Genomic DNA, 16546 nt, shown 5'->3' with positions numbered 1-16546 from the left:
AAATGTTGAAAGGAGTGACGTGGGCATCCAGCGCCAGCGACCCCTGTAAGTTCAGTAAAACAATAAAACGCAACTGGTTGCACAAGAGCACACAGAGGGTCCACAGCGAGCGAAGCAGGCAGAATTGCATAGTGCGCGGCTTGCACAACACAGCGGGGGGGGGGCTACATCTAAAGAGGAGAGGTTCCCTCCCTCCCCTCAATAAAGTGCTTGAGCTTGGCGAGTGCCATGACAACACCTCACCCCCCCCCCCCACCCCTCCCCCCCCAACCACAAAAGAAAGGTGAACAACAGGAAATACCGACTAGGCCACAACCCACTCACTAGGGAACATTCCTAACAGCAGCCCCAACCAGCCCCGCTTTCAGGTTCAACAAAACTATTTCGAAGAAATATATTCGTATGGAAATATTACACACATTTCTATTTCTTATTAAAAAAAAAAGAAAAAACGACAATTTGAGTAACCTAAACACACAGCTGTGTACTTCCACCACTATGTGTAGATTATACAATTTCGATGTTTCAAATTCTCCCGACCCAGACCCAAAACAATCCCAACTCAAAGTCCTACATACGTTTAAAACCTTCTACTAAAAATAGTAAACAAGCATTTGCAATGCAATAGGTCTCGCATTTACGCACGTTTGAGCTATTGACATTGCAAATGGTAATGGCTTTTATTTTTGTTTTCAAAACCAAAATAAAAGGCATAGTCGTTTACAATGTCAATAGCTCAAACTCGCGTAAATGCGAGACCTATTGCATTGCAAATGCTTGTTTTCTTCTTTCTCATCATCAGCCATGGTCTGTAGATTTTCTTTGTGCACGTTTTTATTTGGTTGTAGTCTAACCTTTTGCCACACGTCTTAAAGTACTAATGAATTTGTGAAGTTGTGGCTTCGGAGGCTGGGATGTTGCCACCAGGTTAGTGACTGCGATTAATTTTGCAGGTAAGTGTATACTCACTAAAAAAAATCCCCTCCAAAAGCTAACAATCTTCAGATAGATTTTTTTCTCAAGTAGATGGGAACTCTGTTCTAAAATGGGCGCCTTATAGACTCTTGTGTATCACTTAGAGGGGAAACTCATGAAATCCTTCAAGTAAGCCTGAAATGATTTGTTCTGTGCAGCACAGGTTTGAAGTTTTGATTTAAAAAAAAAAAAAAAAAAAGTGGGGAGCACTTAATTAGCCTCATGTTATTCGATTTTTAGCTAGGTTCTTCTCTGAAGTTTGCTGGGTCCTAGTACTTTCACGCCTTTTAACTCTCGGCTACATTTACTCAGCAAGCTATGCTGCAGTGTTTGACATCAGCTGATCTACTTCTTGTCTTGTACATTATTATACGTGCACAGTTATGTGCATTATCCCTGAACACATTCAATAGAGCAACATTTTCTCCAATTACAAAAAGCAATTATTATTCAAAGCACATTTATTTCCATTTCTATGTTCGCCGTAAAATAATCCCACCAGGATTCCATAAGCATAAAATTCTTACACAAAGAAAAAAGTTTCTGATTGCTCAGGATAGGTAAGTAGCTCTATAGCCCCAGAATGCTGCACGTTGATAGTTAATATTTCAGTTCATTTTTCTGTACTCTATGAGTAGGATTTCACATAACTTATTTTAAGATCAACTTGTTGTCACTTTGCAGAGCTTTTTATTGAAGTAACAAGACCATTTTCTTCCAACTGGTCGTTATTTAGTTTAACTGCATATCCCTGTTCTTTGCTCTGCTAAAGGAGACACTGATTTCTTTCATGAATAAAGTGTGGGAGCGTGAACATTTTATCTGTTTTTCCCTTTTCATTTGATTTTTTTTCTAAATGCAAAAGTATTTTGTTCATAAGTATTTGGAAGATGAGGGTAAATACAAACAACCATTGCTGGGCTGAGGTCCAAAAACCCTTTGAAATATGTCCATGAGCTATAATACTGCAGCTACGTTAGCAGCATAACACCTGGAGCATTATTACACTAGGGGTTCAACAGATGTATGTGCCACTTGCTATGCTCCCCAGGGCATTTTATTTTTATTTTATGGAAGTGGCCACAGATGCTTGCATGGCCCACTTTGCGTCAACGCACATCGGGTCTTATCTCAAGGGGGCATTCCCTCATTTGCATGGGGGTGTCGGTCCCATGAAAATGAGTGAACTTCATCAGCGCCTGTGGCATATTACTGATATGGGTGCAGAGGTAAAGGAGCTATTGGGAGGGGTACTAACTGCACCACATAGAGGTGGTGCACAGTGCTCCCTCTTTGGTTGACCCTTGAAAGAGGAAAGGTGGAGCTGAGTTTTTTTTTTTTACTCCTGATGTCCTGGGGCCAGACCTACTATGGTTCCTGAGCAACTGGGCCAAGTACCCTTTCAGCACTTGACTCTTAGAAATAGCATGGGTTGAGCAGTCCAAGGCTCCCTGGCGAGTTCGGGAGGGCGAAAGGTAGATACAACTGGTGAACACAGGCTCTCAACTCAAAATATGTACAGTAGCAGCATTAAATTGTCCAGCCAAATACTCACTTTTATGGAAGAAGGATTTTATTTTTCAGCTACTAACACAAAGGAAAATAAGTCAGGGTTCTAGTGTTTTTCTAGGCAGTTCCCCGTGCCCCGCTCCTGCCTCGTTCGAAAGATAAGTGATTATGCCCAAACCACTATCCGCAGCAACCAGGGTAAGCCCCACTAATAGTTCCAAGAGTCCCACTCTCAATCTGTCTTTATCTTTAAAGACAAAATTATTCCAGTGCCAAAGTGCTAGCTAGCAAACAAGTTCCCACGGGGCAGACTTGCTCGAAATCAGAAGACTCAGAGTGACCGGAGTTCCTGACAGCGCCCCCTCCACAGTTCTGGAGCAGCAGCTGGTTAAGGTGAAGTCACTGCATGCGGCCCAGGCTGGCTGCACTTGGTGGGCCTCAAGTTCCTCACATGCAGTCTTGCTGCCACAGAAACCGGAGGTTCTTCGTGGCTTCTTAAAGGTGGTTAAGTTTGTTGACCTGTCCCACAGTGTGTGGGGCGGGGTATGGATAGATGAAGTAGTGCGATGGTCCGGACACTGATATAGTCTCCTCATTCCTTGTTAAGAGAGTCCACACAACCAAATTCTCCACTAAAATAGTCAAGTCTCTGCTGGATCCTGCTCACTTGACTCTGCAAACTCCGTAACCTCCAAGTGAAATGTAATTAATTTCCTGATTTTATTTTTTTTGGGAAGTGGGTTATATCGGAAGCGAGCTGACATCTATGCCTTCTTTGATGGTCTGACAGAGGAGGATGCGTCTATTGCTTCAATTACTTGTCTTGAGCCAATACGATCTACTTTTAGTCTTATCAATCAAATTGTGAGGCTCTTGTGAGTGCCTCAAAGTCTAGTTCCTCTACTGACCTGGTGCCACTATGAAGTCATATACTGTGCAGTCCCATTATTTCTCCTGTTTGATCAGTCCTTTTAATGTGTCCATTGTGAATGCCATTGTCCCCTCAATGTGGAAACATGCTCTGATTGTGCCTCAGCTTAAAAAGCCTTCCTTAGATGTATCTAAGCTTGAAAACTATTGGCCGATCTCGCTTTTGCCTATATTGGTGAAGAATCTTGAAAATCACATACATTTTCAACCATCTGTACTTCACAGTGCAGAATCCGTTCTCCTTGGGGTTACAGAGAATATCAGAAAAATCTTGGACACAGGAGGGAAAGCAGTCTCCCATTCTGTACTTCATGAGAGACTTGCGGAAAGCAGGATCCACGGTAAGGCCCTTCAGTGGTTCTGCGACTTTTTGCATGATCATTATATAGTTATTTCAAAACATCCTTTCAATGTAGGGCAGTTGCATTTCAGGGTCCCACAAAGATCCCCTGTCAGACCCATGTACATATATGTATGCCCGTTGGGGACCTTGTAGAGGCTCATGGTCTTACTTTATTTTCTTATGCTAATGACCTGCAGATTATAGCCTTATCAGCCGTTGAGGACAACAGATTGCCCAATAATAGACCCTACCTTATTGCAGTGGCTCAATGGATAGGGAATAAACTGCCTAAAACGTAATGGTAGTAAATCAGAAGTCCTGCTTATGGGAAACCAGCCTCATTTTTAGGACCTGTGATGGTGGCTGGAGATCTGGGACCACTACCTACACTGAAACAGGCTGTTAAAGACCTTGGACTATGGCTGGATAGGAAGCTTCTAATGAACTACCAAAAACATGGCCGTTTCAGCCTTCTCAGATGTCTCGGGAAGATTGTTTGGCGCTTCTCTATTTCCACCCAATTCTAAATTGTCCAAGTACTCATCATTTCTTGCCTAGATTATGCAATGTACTTTATCTGGGGGGCTTCTAAGTCATTTCTGGAGAGGCCTTTAAATTATTCAGAACGCTACAGCTCATTATCTCTGTCATGTTCTGAAGCATGTATCCATTTCTACCCAGCTTTGGAACCTTTATTGGGCAACTTGTCTAAGCGTACTAGGTTTAAAGCACTATGCTTTATGCATAAAGCCAGGAGTCCGAGAGGACACCAGCATTTAAGAAATTTAGTGCATCCTTACCTTCTCAATTGTTCTCTCCGCGCAATTAACCAGAATTTAGAGGTAATCCCACAAGTCAATTTGGTAAGACAAGGAGGTCGCTCCTTTAAAAACCTTAAGCCTAAACTCAGGAGCTCCTTTCCCTATTGTTTGTAGCTTTGTACATCTAATGAAAGTTTCTGCAAGCAGTTGAAGACCTAGTTATTCTAACCGTGATGGGCCTGCCTTACAGCCATATGCTTTATAAATAACAGAACGTAACGCTTGCAGATGATGGGGATGATTTACCCCCCCCACCCCCCCCACCCCCCCCGCCCCCTTATAACCGTTTATACATGAATTTGCAGGAAGCCAGTGGGCTGGATACTTTCCCTGATACAGGATTGATTTCCCTACTTGGGCCACCAATGGAACAGAGTGCTTCCATTGCAGTAGTTATCAGGCATGGTGCTAAGGCCCTGGATTTACAACTTCTTTGTATTGAGGTTTAATCAGATGTGCTTATTGAAATTCTTCAGCCTGGGCCATCTTCTTGTGAGCCCTTACTCAATAATGAAGCCTTTTTGACACTATTTTGAGACCTTAGTCTAAACTTTGGTCTTGCCCAGCAGTGAACAGATAAGTGCCCAAACGCCACAGACCCATGCCTGGTGATACTGATTTTCTTATGCAACATCCCACACGTGATAAGTTGGTAGTTCAAGCTTCCATCAGCAAAGTAAATCTTAATGAGTCCTCACGATCCTCCCAGGGCAGGGAATCTAAAAGGAATGAGCCATTCAGGAAATTAATGTCCTTAAGCCAGCGTACTCTTGAGGTCTGTCAATGCCAGTTGTCTACTAGGAACGTTCAATGCATGTTTTCTGGGCATGGTCAGCGGGATCTTGCCAATAGGTGTGCGAAGAGGATACAGTCAAATAGAGAATTCGGGCTATAAACAAAAATATTTAATGCAGGCTGGCCTGAACACTTAGGATTGTTTGGCATGAGCAGTCCGCACTAATGTGGTGCTTTGTTGTCACATGTGAATGAGCTACAGGCTTCTCTGGAGATGTGCATGCATCCATCATTGATATCCATTTTGATGGATCCTGCCTTTATTGGCAAAGTAGCTGATTCCACCAGAGAGCTCTTCAAGGAAAGCTGGGCTATGGTATGTTCTTTTTGCCTTTCAACCCCTATCAGAGAATTCCCTCATAAGTTTCGGTCCTTCCGGATGTAGTAGAGGTTTGACATTTAGATTGTGCCAGGCATCCACCTCTACCCCCGGCCCCCAATGTAGCCACTTCAGCCCTTCTGTGACTGGAGTTCAGTCAGACTATATGCAGGTCACAATGGACACTGATTTCCACCTGTCCCTCTGTGGCATCATCTTCCAGGCCACTTTAGTTTGACCATAGCGGTACACACCACCCTTTTAGAGACCGGAGTTAACATTTTCTTTCTGAGTGGCAGTCCATCACACCAACAGATGGATCCGCCTAATCGTCCAGCAGGGCTGTGCCCTCTGTTTCTCTCTGACTCACCACTGCTTCGCCCACATCTGAGTGGCTGAAAGAGGAGCATCTGTCCATTTTACTGTAGAGGTGCAAGCTCTACTGTCCAAAGATGGTATCAAGAGGCTGCCGCCTTTGGAGATCGGAATGGGTTGTTACTCCTGCTATTTCCTCATGTCGGCGAAGGCTTGAGTCCTTGTCATGTTTTAGAGCTTTGTTCTCCGAGTGCCTTCCTGTGGAAGGTCTAATTCAAGATGCTCACTCTGGTTCAAGTTCTGTCTGGCCTGGATGCGGGAGCCCTGATACCCTTCTTGGACTTGCAGGAAGCATACTTTCATGTGCTCCTATTGCAGTACCACAGATGCTACCTGCAGTCGGCTGTCATCCAGAAGCATTTCAGTTTGCTTTGCTTCACTTTCGCTTTACCAGCGCCCCTCTGGTGTTCACAAAAGCGATGGCTGTGGTCGCTGCCCACCTTAGGAGGTTGGTAGAATACCAGTTTTCCCCTACCGTGACTGGCTGTTGAAGACATGCCCGCCACTGTAGTGTAGTTCCTATATCCCTGATAGGCTCTGCGCATTGGAATAATATACACTATAGTTTTGACATAGGACTGAGGTCAGTATGTCTCTATCGAGTACATTAAACTTAATTACTTGTGTGTGCCAGCTAACTCAGAGGTCACTAGAAACTTCTCGAATATACATGAAGGGATTAGTTTCTCACAACCGCATAAACATAACATAACTTTGTTTCCCTTAGAGTCGGAACAATCTCAGAACCGTGGAAACAATAGATACATTTCACTCAGTCAATCGTGCATGCTTCATTTTTACATTGTTGCACAGAAATAGTGAGACGGGCGTTTCAATAAAAAAGGTTTATTGAACAGTCTTGTTTCTCATGCAAGAGATATGAACTGCTACAATCGTAAGACAGGATGCGAAGTACAATACGTACAGAGTTAGCAGTAAGATAGAATAATACTGCAATAGCATGGTTTGTAGCTATGACATATATTCATAAAATACATACATAAATAACAGGCTAAAATGTGAATACTCATCTGATGCTTCCAAATAGTTCTACCCCAGTGTACTTAACCCAAGTGTAGTACGAGGTAAGAAGTAGGTCCTGTTTTCTAAAGTATAGCTAGCTATAGTTTTAGTTTTGCCAAGAGTTGGCAAAAGATTTTGTAAGTTCTAGTCTGCTCCATACCTTAGAATGTGTGAGGTTGGAATCTCTTTCCGGGACTCGATATCGAACACCCCGCAAGGGGAGTCGGAAACACTGGAGCTGAATTCACTGCGAGGAGGATGACCGCGTCTGGTCAGTGCATCAGGCGGGAAAGCGATCTCCTTCCGAACTTGCTGTGGCGAACCACAAGTAGGCAGTCGAACTGGACCGTACTGGAACCGTGGTTTGCCAGGGCAAGTGCAGGTATATTTATACCTTGAAGGTGTTTAGGAATGCCTGTATTGACGTAAAAGTCAGGCATCGGAACGTCATGAATGAACCCCTAAGGAATAGATGTTCATGCATACTAAATGAGTTCTTGAAGAAATCAATATCCAAGCAAGGGAAATTCCTAAAGGCTTAAGAGTCTGGTTTTCCAAGAACTCGATGTGACGTGGATTGACGGATGTAGGAGACCATGCCTGTATTTGGGTAGCATGGACAATGCCTAAATAAGGGCTGGATTTTCTATTCCTAAATAAGGGCAATATGAATTGTACCTATATAAGGGCATAAATTGGGATAACTATATACGGAATCTAAATCTACACACAACAACCACTCCAGTTTCGTATGAACAACATTTACTAAATCCCAAACATACTAAACATATCTAAAAGAGAGTATCGCATTATTATCTAAAACATGCTAAAACATATCCAAAAACATATGTCTTAAAAATGCATTACAAAACCATTGCTATGCATAAGGTGCTGTACATATTAAAAGCAATATTTCATTCTAAGCATATGTGTGCATTGGAAATGCTAAAAATAATCAAATCAGAAATATATACACATGATGAAATGGCTCGTTAATACAGAAGAAAAAGGGGCCGAAACCATTTCATATCCGGTTAACACAAATCAATTGTTGATGTGACAAGGTTGCATAATGTGGCATAATGTGCCTGGAAGATTTTCAAAGACTTATGTTCTCTATGAATAGTTCTACTATAAGCAGATTGCTATGCCAAAAAATGAAGAAATTGTTTTTTAGAAAAATAAATTAATCGTAGGAAAAAAGTTCCAAAGTTAGTCCCCTGTCTGAAAAGAATGAAGGTTAAATTCAGAGTCTCATCGGAACACTGTGTGCCGGAATCAAAAGTGTGGGCCTGGAGAAAACATGAAATTATCTAATCCTGTAGACAAAAAGTCGTCTACCGTTTGTAGGTGAAAGTTGGAATACCTAGTTTAGAAGGTTAACTGCACATAGATGTGAACTATCACCTTCAGCATTGGTTGCATCAGCAATGTTCGAATCGGATGTTACCTGCCTGCCTGATGTTTCTTCTCGAACCTCAGCAGCAGCAATTTGCGTCTGAGATCTCAATGAATGACGTCATCAAGATTGGTAGACGCTGGGGGCAACACAGAGCATGGGCCGTTACCGGGTCCAGCAGAGTATTAATATCCGTAGGTATGCCTGATGGGAGTGTTAGACAGATGTCTAGCACGCATTCTTCACCGCAGGGCAGGCAGCGTAGAACAGGTAAAATGCAATCTTGCCAGATTGGTCTGAATGACAGAAACCATGTGGTGTTTAATTCTCGTAGAAGAGATAAACCCAAAATTTGAACGATGCGCTCACGACACTTCATCTCCAATAGAGCTCTCTCTATGGTGCCTGGAGTGACGCTAGTGATTTCGCTTGCCATATCGTAGCAGTAGGAGAAAAAATAGGATCCCTGCAACGAGTGCTAAAAGGAGCGGCTGTCCGCCAAACACAGAGTGCACGAAGTTTGGAAATATGCTGAGGACTGCTTGAAAAGGTGCTAACAGTCCTGCACATACATTCTTAAATACATGTATAATACCGCTCGTATGAGACATGTTTAAGATACAACCTAACATTTCTGAGAAATGTACAGGGCAGTTTGTATACAAAAGGGTATGTATCTCAGCAGAAGTCCTTGCGACTTGCAGATCATTGGTTTCTTTGTCCGAGGTCAGTGGCACTGTTTTCTGTAAAAGAATGGCTTTCATTCTGCTTAGAGTATCAATTCGTATAGAAGAAATGTTCAGTGAAGGCCATAAAGGCGACTCCCTGACTGTGTCTATTTGTGGAAACAAGACTTGCATACAACAAGTGACCCTGGATGTAACCGTAACTAGATATGGAATACCTGGCAACATGCCACAGCAGCTGTGATCATTCAACATAATGTAACTCCCGTTAGAAAGTTGGCCAAGAATTGGATTAATCCCTGCAGCTGGTGAACCTTGCAGGTGACAGGATAAGTTTGTAGTGGAACCATCCCAGGCCCTGTGTAAGTTAATACCCTGACAAAGGAGAGAACCGCTTAGTGCGTGTTCACAGTTTTCACCGCTAAGAAATACTTCACGTTTCCCACTCCAACATCTATGTGTGTAAGGTAAATCCCAGGATGTCTTGATGTATCCTTCACCCAACCTTTCATATTTGCCTACTGGTATATGTTTTATACAATACTGAAAATGGAAAGTTGTAACAGCCAGAGTAATTTTACCATGTATGAGCCATTCAGTAGCTGGTTTTTCTGCCACTGTGAATGGTAATTTTTCCAGTTTTTCAATGCTCAGCATAGTGTAGTCTGCTCCCCTTTATGCCAGTCTGATCTGTTTATCAGTGAGATTGAATTCTAAAAACAGTAACGCAGTGTTAATTAAACGCCAAGGCACATAGTCTGCACGCAAGATTTGTAGCGTCCAGCCCAATAGCATGATAGAACGTAGCTGAGACTGACCATGTTGCAACATGACCAAGTCCTTTTCCATGATGTCTACGACAGAAGACACAATGCTGTCCAATGAATATATTCTGGACGACAGTCGTTAACCCATTGTCTACTACAGAGAGAGTTTTCTCTAAATGAATACTATCAATTTCTCGTATTCGTTCTGCAGTCTCTGCTTGGGTGACCTTCCATGCTTCATTATAAGCAGCGTAGATACCGGCATATATGAAACGTTTTCGACGCGGGTTTTCTTGGTCCTAGCAAGAATTCCCTAAGGTCTGCGCCTTCTTGAAGTAAAGTTAAGTGTTGTTTTACATCCTTCAGTGTAGCTTTCTGTAGCCAATCGAGGCAAAGTTTCCCTACACTGTATGTTGTTACTACCCCTGGATGCTGTCTTTGAACATAGCGTGGGCCTGGCCTATTAATAGGGAAACCCTGTGTTTTGTTCAGGAATCGATCTGGACAGTTATTCGTGTCTGTGGGCCAGAGCAACCATTGTTTTCATTCTGGATCTGATCTTTTGTGATGCAAAATATTATGTATGTCGACCTCCCCCCGTGTAGTGCTATTTCTTGCAGGTATAGGTACGGTTGGTGTGTTCATGTCTCTGATCTTGGCTAATCCAAGGAAAGACGTTTGTTGGACAGTGTCATTCAAAAACATAATTTGCTCAGGGATGATACAGGCTCTAAACAAAGTTTCTACCCCCTATACTTGCCAATCTTTTGTACCCCAGACAGATTTTGTCTCAATGTTGTCTTTCCAAAAGTCGAAACCCTGTCTAGACAGTTGGGCAATAAAGGCTGCAGAATAAATCTGTTTCGTATTGGTTAACATATTTTTAGTTCCTGTCTTGTTCACATTTTTAAAGTAAAACTTTTCTGGATTAGACAAATTGTAGCCTGAAAAATATGGAAATTTCATTGCAAAAGTTTTCGAACTACCCTTTGGAGGGGTAGGACAATGTTCCCATTGGTTATACATAAATACATTTCTAGGTGTTGCAAGAAATAACCATAGTTGTTATAACACATTTGTTCATAGTCTGATGAACCTTCTAAATATTCATGATTTGTGAATACTGTAGACATCTCTAAATCAGACATCATGTTCTTAACAGTATCGAAGTCCCAATCATCAGAAATGTTACTAGAGGTAATAAAGTCACTTAATGAAATCTTAAATAAAAGTGGAATCTTCAAAAGCTCCGACGGGCCAAAAATGTCATATTCAGTTCTGTCCCAAACTATACCATCTGGTATAGGAATGGCAGTGATGTTCACTGCTGACAAGTCTCTTGCTTCACGATGGGATGATTTGTGTGGCTGGAGAAGTAAGTTCACTCTTTTACTTGCTGTGTCCATTTGAATATATCTTCCATTTATCAGCATACCCAGAGTTATTGCCAGAGCTAACCAAAGTAGAAAGAATAATATTCCCAAAACAATCCATAGTTCATTCCATGGTGAAACCAGATAAGTCTTTTTCAGGAGATGAAAAAAGTCTGTTGCTTGTTCTTTGTGCTGGCGTCGTTTCAGGTTCGCTGGGATCCTCAGAAAACGTATCAAAGTTCATGAAATAGCCAGAGGCAGTCCTGTCAATAGTTGGAATTGCATCAGGATTTGTTGAATTCGCTGGAACCACTTGATCACTTGTTACTTCGTTGTAGACGGGTGTATCAGGGCGAACTGTTATTTGGGTTTCAAGAGGGGCGAGTTCCATAGCTTTGATGCTTAGTCCTTCATTTCTCACTGTAGAATCTTCAAAGGTGAGGAGTCTCTCAGTTTGAACCTCTTGGATTGTAGCTAGAGGAGTGCGTCTGCTACATTGGTGGAGTCCACTTGGCCTACTGCTTAGTATAGGCCACATAGTGTGGTTTGATCAGGTCGATGGACACAAATCTTTTCTCCTTTTTATCAGCAAGGGGCGGTAGTAGTACTGGTCTTGATCCGTGGATTGCTAGGACAGGTACTGGTTGTCTATAAGAAGGCACAAATTCCTTCTTGTCCGCGATATTTTCTCTGACTATATCAACAAGCTTTGGGATCCAGACAGGCCTTGCTGGGACGGCCGGTTTTTCCCCATTAATGGTTGGCTTCTGGAGCACAATGCTTTGTTTCGTTCTTAGTTCATTTAAGTCCTGTAAAACAGCCAAACGATCTTTGATATCAAATTTCTTATTTTCCATCACTATGCCTTGCGTATCCGGTACCAACATTCTAGTTCCAAAATAGAACTTCATATGGAGTGACACCCCCTAGAGAACTTCTTGGCAAGTTTAAGTGCGCGCTGGACCCCATAAAGGTGTTTGACCCACTCATCACCCAAACCTAATACCCTAGCTGTTATAGACTGCTTTATGTCCCGGTTTTCTTTCCACAACAGAATTTCCCTCAGGATGGAATGGAGAAGAATACCGCAATACTACGCCCAAACTGGCCATGGCTTCTTTGTAAGCTCGAGAGCTAAACGAAAGGCCCTGGTCAGAATGTAGTATGCCAATTGCGTATGTGTTGATAAAGACTTGCAAATCTTTTATAACAGTTTGAGTGTCAGCTGAGCGCTGAGGCCACATCCATAGGAACCTAGAACACGAATCCACTGCGACCATAATATATTTATAGTTACCATCCCTTTGTAAGGGGCCGCAGTGGTCCAGGTAAACACATGCTAATGGTTTATCTGAAATTAACAGGGGCGTCTGCGCAGGACGTTTCACAGTTGAGACTATCATCTTCTGGCATATTTCACATTCCAAAACATAATTCCTGGTCTGTTTCCTAATGCCTGGCCACCAGTATCTGTGTTAATAACGATACTGTGGCGGAAACACCTGCATGGGCAGAGGCGATCCCTTCATGTGCTGCTAGGATTAGTCCTAATCTATGTTCCATTTTTGTATCACCCTATCCCCCACTCCAGGGATTCGAGCAAACGGAACATTGTTCGCATCAATTATATATGAGTATTTGAGTGGAAAGTTTTTTGGTAATGCTGCACTGCTGCCTTTGCTTGAAGCATTGACAGTCAGCATTATTTCACTGTCTATTTTAGTTTTTGAACGAGTGATTGCAGCTACGGAAGCTGTTTGCACAGCACCTTTTGCGGCTTCATCAGCCAATGAATTCCCATCAACGTGAACGCCATCACGTTGATGACTCAGCGTGTGTATCACGTGAGTGTTTTGTAGTCCGTTTCGCAACTGAACTACTTGTTCCCAAAGCATTTTATGCTTGATTGTGCCACCTTTTACATCTTTGAAACCATTTTTAAGCCAATTCCGTAAATATTCATTGTAAGATTGAACATAGTAAAAAGAATCGCACACGGAGAGTGGGGAATTTGTGATCCATGTTTTCAAGTGCCATCTTGAATGCTTGTAGTTCAGCTCGCTGAGCTGTACAATCGCCTAGAGATTGCGTTTTTGTGGCCATTGGTCTGAATTTGCCATCGCGCATACGACCGTTAACGATCGCGCATGCTGCACTGTAAGCTTGTTTACTCTACGTAGCGGGTTTTGCAGATCCGTCAGTATAAATTATAAGTTCGTTCTAATCAAGAGGGAGAATTTCAGTAGGGAGAGGATATTTGTGTTCGTATTGCAGGAATGCTTGTGTTTTGCAGCGTGAATCTTTCTGGATTCACTATGCTGTGCATTATTCCGCGATCTTGTGGTTGGGTCCGGATTCGTAGTCTTTTCTTTGTTTTTTTTTTTTTTTTTTCGTAGCCCAGGTGGGCGTCGACGTACACCATTTGGTGCACCTCCCGTGACGTCGTCGTGCTTCCTGCGGAAGTCCCACCTTTGGGGCGCCATCTTCAGATTCTTTTTTCCGCCGTTGGGTCTGGATCGTCATCGGGAAGCTCCAGAATTACACTCGAAGGAAGAAGGAAGAAAAGCGAGTTTCGTCGATAGAAACACTAGAAGATATCAGGAAAGGAAAAGATTTCATCAGGAGCGCGAAGAAAGGAGGACCAGCGCCCTTTTCTTCGACGGCCTTGGAGAATGCACGCTCAGAGACCCTGAGCGCAATGGACAAGACGCCATTCAAGTTCTGCCCAAACTGCCACCACAAGTTCGCGCAGAGAGACCAGCATCCGGTCTGCAACCTCTGCCTACCGGTCGATCACCAGAGTATCGACTGCAACGCCTGCTCAGCCCTCGCGCCGAAGACACTCAGGGTGAGAGAGCGGCAGAGAAGGGCCAACGCCAGCATGGACGGCAAGGGGAAGCCCCCGACGCTCTACGCTCTGGGCCTCTCCTCAGACGACGAGGACAACGTCGCCGAGACAGCCGAAAACTTCACGGTCGTAGAGACCGACAAGAAAAAAGAAGACGAGGTAAGAGAATCGTCGAGCGCAAAACAAAAAGTACCTCGACAACACGAGGGTGACTCGAGAAAATCTGAGTCCACGAAGGGAGCCCCGGCGCCGAAAACTTCGACGTCCAAAGGGGGAACCACGGACAAGAGGCCGAGCGGATCCTTAGATAAGGACTCCCCGGTGCCGAAAGACGCCGAAAGGCAAGGGTCGTCGAAATCATCCCATGAAACGGGCCGATCGACGCAGAAAGAACGTTCGACGTCGACGCAAGGTTCATCGAAAAGACCCGCGGTCGACGCCGAAAGCATCTCCGAGATGGAGAAGAAGAAGAGGCGGCTCGAGGCCGAAATGGAGAACATCCTTCAAAGAAAGAAGGAGTTCGACGCCAGAATGAAGGAATTCAAGATTCCAACGGTTCCATCAGCGGACGTCGAGGAGGTCGAAGACGAGTTCGACGCCGAAGGGCTGACAAGGGAACTCGAAGAGGAAGAAGAGCCCTATTATGAGGGAGAAGCCGAGGAAGAAGACCAACGGTCGTTCTACGAATCGGCAGCATCTACCAGCAACGACGTCGAATGGCACGATCTCGACACCGAAAACCCGGAGGAGCCCGTGGACACGTACCCTTCGAGGCCTTCGCCACCCGACGACATCGGGGTCTACAATATGGTGGTCAGGAGCGCAGCAATGGCCTTCGGCGTCAAACTCGACGAGGAGAAACCGAAAGCCGATTTTCTCGTCGAGACACTGCTCCCCATCCAGACAAGGAGCCAGTTCCTCCCCATGCTACAAAGCGTGATGAATCAGGGGAGAGAAGCCTTCAAGGAACCTGCAACCTGCCGGTCGATCACGCCCAGGACAGAGAAGAAATATAAGCACTCCTCCCTGGACCCCCTTACATCAAGGGTAGCGTGACCGCGGACTCCATCATAGCCTCCACGGCCAGGAGAAGGGCCAACGTACCAGCAACTTCGGGGCCACCCCCGGATAAGGAGAGCAGGAGGATTGACCTCACAGGAAGAAAGGTCGAGAGGAACGCCGCAATGCACTGGCGCATGGCGAATTCAAATGCACTCCTCAATAGACACCAGTACCAGCACTGGGATGAGATGGGGGAGTTAGTAAAGCACCTCCCAGAAGAATTCCGGCAGAGAGCCTCTCACCTGATAGATGAAGGCAAAAACATCGCCAACTCCTGTATAAAGACGGCGTTGGATGGGGCAGAGACTTCAGCAAGACTCATGGCCATAGGGGTCACAGAGAGGAGGCATGCATGGCTAAGAATCTCGGGATTCAAACCGGAAGTGCAGAACAACATCCTTGGCACCCCCTTCAATGGAGAGACACTGTTCGGAGCAACAGTGGACGACAAGCTCACCCAGCTGAAAAAAGAAAACGAGACGGCGAGGTCCATGGGGGCCCTACAGCTGAGGGGAATGAGGCGAGGAAATCCCTCGAGAAGACCCTACGGTAGGGGAGGAAGCCAGCAGGGGACGTCGCACCAGGCGTTCCAACAAGGTCAGCAGGGTGAAGGTCACGGACAAGGTCAACAGAAGCAAAACTGGCAATATCAACCTCGGGGCCAGTCCTTTCGCGGGAGAGGGAACGGACGTGGCCAAAGGAGGAGAGGGGGCGAACAGCCCTCGACAAAGTGACTCAGCACGCAAGAGGACGCCTACCCTCGTCAGGACCCCAAGGGTGAGGCGCAAAAAAGTGTCATCAGGGGGAAGAGAAAATTCAAGAGCCTACGAGCATACGACACCAGTAGGCGGAAGACTGAGGTTCTACCTTCAGGAGTGGCGGCGTATAACCACAGACAAGTGGATACGGAACGTTGTGCAGTACGGCTACTGCGTAGATTTGGAGAAAAGACCTCCAAACAGGAAACCAAGGGGAAGACTGAGATCGGCCCAAGAACTGGCAATACTCAGAGAAGAAACGCGGAAACTCCTGCAAAAGGGAGCCATAGAGACAGTGCCGTTCAGAGAACGCAACAAAGGGGTCTACTCAAACTACTTCGTGGTCCCGAAGGTAGACGGAGACCTCAGACCCATACTAGACCTCCGTTACCTAAACAAGTTCATCAGAACGCAAAGGTTCAAAATGACTTCACTGCAGGAGGTTCTGCCACAGATAAAAGAAGGGGACTTCATGGTCACCGTGGACCTCAAGGATGCCTACCTTCACATCCCAATAAACAGAAGGCACAAGGGCCTTCTGAGATTCAACATCGAACAAGAAC

At 44.6% G+C, this 16546-nt stretch overlaps 1 protein-coding gene across 1 annotated transcript in view; it reads left to right on the top strand.

Annotated features, from left to right (window-relative positions):
- The window catches only part of FAM222B (family with sequence similarity 222 member B), a 267662-nt gene that overhangs the window by 162663 nt on the left and 88453 nt on the right, over positions 1-16546 (top strand). The window lies entirely within an intron of this gene.

The sequence above is a fragment of the Triturus cristatus genome, chromosome 3_2 (assembly GCF_964204655.1).
Source record: "Triturus cristatus chromosome 3_2, aTriCri1.1, whole genome shotgun sequence".
In the NCBI taxonomy this organism is placed as follows: domain Eukaryota; kingdom Metazoa; phylum Chordata; class Amphibia; order Caudata; family Salamandridae; genus Triturus; species Triturus cristatus.
This window is presented reverse-complemented; position numbering and strand designations above follow the sequence as displayed.